Consider the following 6,896-nt stretch of genomic DNA (forward strand, 5'->3'; position numbering starts at 1 on the left):
GAGTCGGGCCCAGGCGACGGCCGGTAGCCGCGCCTGTGACAAAGGGATGGCTGGTAGCTGCCCTGGGTTCGTTGCCCACGGGAACCCAGTGACGGTCGTCCCCAGGACCCCCGGGCAAGACGTCTCCACCCTGACGCAGACGACCCTCGTCCTTGGTCAGGTGCCTGAGTGAGTGCTTCAGGAAACTCTTCGGCCCCAGTCCCCAGGACTGGACCCCAGTTCCCAGCCCCAACAGTGCGGGTCCCTTCACCACACGCAGCCACAGATGAGATAGGACGCCCCTTCTAGTGATCTCATGGCCGCAGGATACAGAGGCCCCTAGTGTAGCTCAGCCCTCTTCAAGAACTGGGCTGTGAGCTCTCCCACTGCCCTCCGCCAACACCGTCAGCCTACCCAGTCCCGAGAGCGAGTAACAGTGGAAGTGAAGTGACAGTAAAGCAGTGACATAGACACTGGGCAGTGTGTTAGAATACTAGAGGGAGCCTAGATGCAAATTCTGTCAGTGTTACATGACCAGGAGTGTAAATCAACAGTGAATCGGTGACAGGGCAAGAGAAGCCAAGCAGTGATTACAGTGACTTGAGTGAATGTGTAACTCGGTTCTAGTAATACTTCCGTGACATAAGACCTATAGCCACGTTACCTATCCCAACCACAGTGTAAATTTCCCTCAAAGCTACAGTGACTGATTCCCCTGCCCAACACCTTAAGTGCTGTTCATTGTACAATATCTTTTTATCCTGAACTATCGTCTCGACAGTATCCTGCGAGATACTGCTACTCCCAATCTCAGTACGTTATATGATTGCCTAGATTTCTGATTGGAACATCTACCTGTTCCACTTAAGAATTTACCAATATACGTGTAATGTTGTTGCCCTGAGTTTTTGTGCTCTGTCTCTCTCTTAGTTTACTAAGCTCCGATCTAGAAAGGGAACCTAGCTGCAGAATAGGCATTCAAGGGATGGGAAGCCGACCCTTAAACACCTAGCATAACACTGGTGAACAGCAGTGGTTCTTGACCCGGGCATACGAGAGAGGCACTCAGGGAATACCGGCAAAATGGCAACCAAACCTCATGTACAATTGCCTAAATTCGACCCGGAACAATACGGCGGCCACACGTATCTAGCAAGTATTAAACTATTGCTAGATATCAGGTTCAAGGACGACAAACAAAAAACAGCAGTTACATTTCCACTACTGGGTAAAACGGCAGCAAATATCGCGCCAAAAATTGTCCCGGGGTTCATGTGGCAAAACTTCACAAAGCTCATGATCCAAGCCATCACACCCTCACTAGGAAAAGTGGTAGCACTGTCCCAGTTGGATAGCCTGACATATGATAGCAATTTGGATGATACCTTAACCCAGGCCAGACGCCAGGTTACTGCCGCATACCTGGAGGCAGATGATAAAACCCAGGAACAACACACCTTCAACACCCTACTCAGAGTCCTCCCCAACATGGTCAAAGAGCACTTCACAATCCACGACCCGATAGGAGACCTGGACAGGGACATCCAACTCATACGCCTTCTGACCTCCCGCCCTACCCCCCAACAAATCAATGTGGTGAATAAGTTCCCCACCAACAAACCTGCACCACCAGTCAAGCCACGTCCATATATGCTACACACCAACCCCACCCCGACTCCCAGCTTGCCCAGGGCGCACCTCAACCACAGATGCCCCAGCCATAAGGAGAACCCTAACCTCATGCTGATTAATCCCTGGGAGTTTTCTGCGTGCAGCTCCAGGTGTCTGCTCCACGACATCAGGGACCAAGTAAAGGCTGCTAGATGCAAGCCAACCACCTCAGGCTGATGTAAAGTCTCCTCCTTGGAAAACGAGGAGCCAGCAGACGAACCCCCACCTGCAGAGAATGCCGAACCCGGGGAAATGGAACAAGAGAAAGAAGAAGGCAGTCCACGACAGTTGGAATTATAGGTCCGCTCCCACACCTCCCCACGGTGGCAGGGGCCACTTCCCCCAAATATCGCCCCCCAGTCTACAACGAGATGAGGCTGAACGGGGTGAAAACCAGTCTTCTGAACGACATGGAAGCAGCCAGATCCTGCCTGTACAGTCATTTTTACTTCCGTCACAAGTCGACTTTGGACCGCTTTTCCCTACATCGACTCATCTTGTGGATGCGGGGGATGGCCCCCTGCCCATCCGTAGGGAAACTCGGGCCCTTCATGTTGATACCCACCAACAAGCATCGACACAACACAAATTCATCATATCTGACTCCACCTGCCACAACCATGATGGATACCTAGGACTGGACCTGCTACAGAAATTAAGAGCCACCATCGATTGCCATAACAGACAGCTCCAGTTCCGGAAGTCCCCTGACCTCCCCCACCCTAGCAGTGTTACACCCCCTCCCCTCCAACGTTTCCTGCTATCACTTCCTCCACGGTAACGATTCCCCTCCATCACGAAACCTGGTTACCCCTGAATGGGCCCACGGGTATGTCTGTCCTGTTCTCCCCTCCCCTTGCCAACCAGGACCCTCTCGGCCTGCCTTTTGCCCCCGACTTTTCTCCCCCCTCACATCACGGCAGTCCGCATTCCTAACCTCGCTCCCTCCCCCCTAACACTACCTAAAGGGCTTGTAATAGGAGAGATGGAAGAGGCCGAGCCTTGCCCCCCTCCCCCCAACTCCCCCTCCCCTCTGCCCCCCATCCCCGACCATCTCTCCCCCCACCAATCAGACACCCTCCGCTGTCTTCTCCTGGATTTCCAGGACCTGTTTGCGGTGGGACACGCCGACTTTGGACATACCACCTATCTCGCTCACAAGATCCACACGACAGGTCTGCCGATCTGCCAGCCATCCTGGTGGAAGAATCCCAAGCAACGGGAGGAAGAAGACTGCCAGGTTCAGGAAATGATCGAGGCTGGAGTCGTTTCCCCTTCCACCAGCCCCTGGTCCTCCCCCGTCATGCTTGTGAAGAAAAAGGATGGCACCATGAGGTTCTGCATTGATTATTGTCAGCTCAGCGATGTGACCTTCAATGATGCCACCCCACTCCCCATGATAGATGACTCCCTCGATTCTCTATACGGTGCCTCCTGGTTCTCCACCCTTGATCTCCAGTCAGGGTATTGGCAGGTACCAGAGCAACCAGAAGACAGAGGCAAAACTGCTTTCTCTACCAGCAAAAGAAAGCACTACGAGTTTTACCTGGGAGATCTGTTTGGCCTACTTAGATGACATTATTATATTCAGCAGGACCTGGGCCGACCACCTACAGCGCCACCGAAAAGTCTTTTTCCGCATCCTACAGGCCAGCCTCGAACTACGGCCCTCCAGGTGCGTCCAAGTTGCCAGAACCATCTCCTTCTTGGGGCATGTCATCTCCCAGGACGGCATCTCCCCCAATCCAGACAAGCTCCGCACCATCGCGGACATCCCCCTGCCACAAGACGTCCACAGAGTCCAGGCCTTCCTCGGCCTGACCTCCTATTACCAACACTTCGTGAAGGGGTTCACCCACATTGCCAAGCCATTCCACGACCTTACCCAGAAGGGAGAACCTTTTATCTGGACGGATGAAAGACGAGCTGCCTTCCAACAACTAAAGGTCAAGCTCATCTCCGCCCCAATCGTGGCCTTCCCCAATTACTCCCTTCCATTCCGTCTCTACACCGACGTCTCCCTGATAGCAATAGGAGCTGTGCTAGCCCAAGTCCAAGAGGACCAAGAATACATCATCATCCATGCCAGCCGCACCCTCAATCAGGCAGAGAATAACTACGCAACCACGAAGCGGGAATGACTGGGCATTGTCTGGGCTTTGGAACACTTCCTTGCATAATTGTCGGGGACCTAAGTTACCACAATTACCGACCACCAATCTCTCCAATGGCTGCGGCAGTCTGACACCCACCATGCCCAGCTCATCAGATGGCGCGAAACACTGGAGGAGTTTAACTACGAGATCTCCTACCGCTCCAGCAAACATCACACAAATGCGGACGCTCTCTCCCTGCTCCCCATCAACGCCGTACAGCCCGAGCCCAAAGTCCTCCGACAGTGGCAACATAAAGAATGACCCCCTTGGATTCCCCAGCATCTCTTCCAAAGATTACATCGCCAGGGCGACCACCTGTTCACCCCATCAGGGCATATCGTCCTCGCCCCTGACACTGCCCTCTATGCCCTCCAACACCTACTCACCCACAATGGGATCCACCTGGGCGCATAGAAACTCCTGCAAGTTTTCAATGATGCATTTTGGACCCCTAACCCATCCACCCTTGCCAAGGACATTATCCAATCCTGCCAGGCGTGCACCTTAGGGAAAGACATCACCCGCACTGCCAGCCCATCAGGCCACATCACTGCCCACAAGCCCTGGCAGTTACTATTGATCGATATAGTGGGGCCCCTGGAGCCAAAATCAGGCTATTGGTACATCATGTTTTGTTGATACGTACTCTAAATTTATTGTCGCCTGCCCAGCAAAGGAACATCACACCGTTGCAGTTGCAAATGCTTTGATCCGTCATGTCTTTCCATATTTTGGTATCCCACAGGCTATCCACTCCGACAACGCCACGGAGTTCACCAGTAAAATCTGGCAGGAGTTAGCTCAAATCTTCGGATATCATATCTCCCACTTATCCCCCTACTGGCCACAGGGCAAAGCCATCTGTGAACAAAGCCATCGTACCTTAATGAACCAGCTCCACACCCAGATAGAAGAAACAAAGAACGACGACTGGCCCTCACATGTCAAGATCGTGCAATGAGGCATAAACTCTTGCCCACGAGAGGATGGCATCTAACCTGACAAACATGTGTTTGGGGAAGCGCCTCTCCTCCTACTAATGCGGCAACACCTACAGCCCCCCGCCACCTCCCCCACCTCTGACCCCCTTCACCATCTCAAAAGGCGGCTTTCTCACCTACATGGTATCTTAGACCTCCAACCTGACACCACCTCCAACCCATACAAGCCGGGCGACACTGTCATGATAGCACAGCTCCGTACACACCACAAGCTTGCACCTCGCTTCACAGGACCCTACACCATCACCAACGTCCCCAACCCCTGCCACATGGCGGTTGATTATCACAACACGCCTCACACACTCAGGAATCGCCATGTGCACCCATTCCTTGTCCTCGCTTCGCAACCCCCACCCCACACCGCACCCCGCCCACCAAGCCTGCCCCGCCTCCCCCTACCTCCTATGACTGCTACATATCCCTCTCGCCTTCCCTCTCCACCTCCCCCTCCCTGTCCTCTACCACCCCTCCCCCTGTCAAGCCACATCACACCTCACCTGAAGACTCGCCGATGCCACAAATTCCCAACCTCTCCCCCACCCCTTCCCCGCCGTCCTCCCCATCCCCCACACCCGCCACCACAAACCCGTCCACCCTTTTCATCACCTGTGACACCCAAATGGGCAAAAACCCAGCTACCACAGCATGGAATGCCCTCCTCCAATATTTCCAACCCACGCACCACACCGACAACACCAGTCTATCACCTCCAGTCACGGGGATGCGACTTTTCCCTGAAGACTGTGGTAAAATGCTGGGAATAGTTACTGAGGGCAGTGCAACACCCCTGGGAGGAGACTACAGAGGGGCAGACAGAGCGCAACCCGACCCGGGGCAACAGGGACATAAGTCCACCTGGACCGTGCACCCCTATGACCCAGAACTCGTCCACCGCCAGCATAGAAAGAAACAGAGACTACCTTGCGGGCGAGCTTACCCTTGACAGAAACAGGGTGAAGCTACTTCCCTAGTTCCAAACAGCACCCCACCAACGGCCAGCACCTGCGCCCTTTGTGAGACGGCCAGTAGCCGCTCAGCCCTTCAGGAGATGGCCAGTATCTGCTCGGAAGGCCTTCCGGAGACGGCCAGTAGCCGTCTAGTAATACTTCTGTGATGTAAGACCTATAACCATGCTACCTATCCCAACCACAGTGTAAACTTCCCTCAAAGCTACAGTGACTGATTCCTCTGCCCAACACCTTACGTGCTGTTCATTGTACAATAGCTTTTATCCTGAACAATTGTCTCGGCAGTATCCTGCGAGATACTGCTACTCCCGATTTCAGTACATGTTATATGATTGCCTAGACTCCTGTTTGTGACATCTACCTGTTCTACTTTAGAATTTACCAATATACGTGTAAGATTCTTGTCATGAGTTTTTGTGCCCTGTGTCTCTCTTAGTTGACAAAGCTGCAGTCTAGAACAGGCGTTCAAGGGACGGGAAGCCGACCCTTAAACACCTAGCATAATATATAATATATATATATATATATATATATATATATATATATATATATATATATATATATATATATATATTGTTACGGAACAGAGAAAGATAATGTACACTTTAAGTGAGAATACTAAAAATCACTACTGTCCCGTAAAGTTCCAGGTTCAAAACAAAAGAGTTAGGTAAAATTACAAGTTAAAGTTTAATGCTCAAACTAACAACAAAACATTCAGGACTCATAAGGATAATGTAATGGCAAAAAACAGGTTAAATATATGGTTAACTGCAATAGCCTCTATTAACACGAAATTAGCATGAGTAAATTTATCTAAGTCAGCCCTGATAAAATGAAAATACACTGGGTAATGCTCAGTTAATGCAAGATAAATTATTACAGATACAAAATATTATTAATGATGGCTGACAACAAGAACCCTACATAAATTATAAAAACCTCACTAGGCCTACAAATTAACAACTCATGCTATACAGTACAAGAACAAAATGCAATAACACTTATACTCAAATTACACAGCTGCTAGATGGTTGGAGACTTCCTGAGCACTCAGAATAATAATAACTGTACAGGGGAGGACAGAGATGTGAACAAAATGAGGAGTAGATCTAAGTGGC

The sequence above is a fragment of the Coenobita brevimanus genome, chromosome 114, assembly GCF_032717465.1.
Source record: "Coenobita brevimanus isolate Jiangsu-jjx chromosome 114, ASM3271746v2, whole genome shotgun sequence".
NCBI lineage: Eukaryota > Metazoa > Arthropoda > Malacostraca > Decapoda > Coenobitidae > Coenobita > Coenobita brevimanus.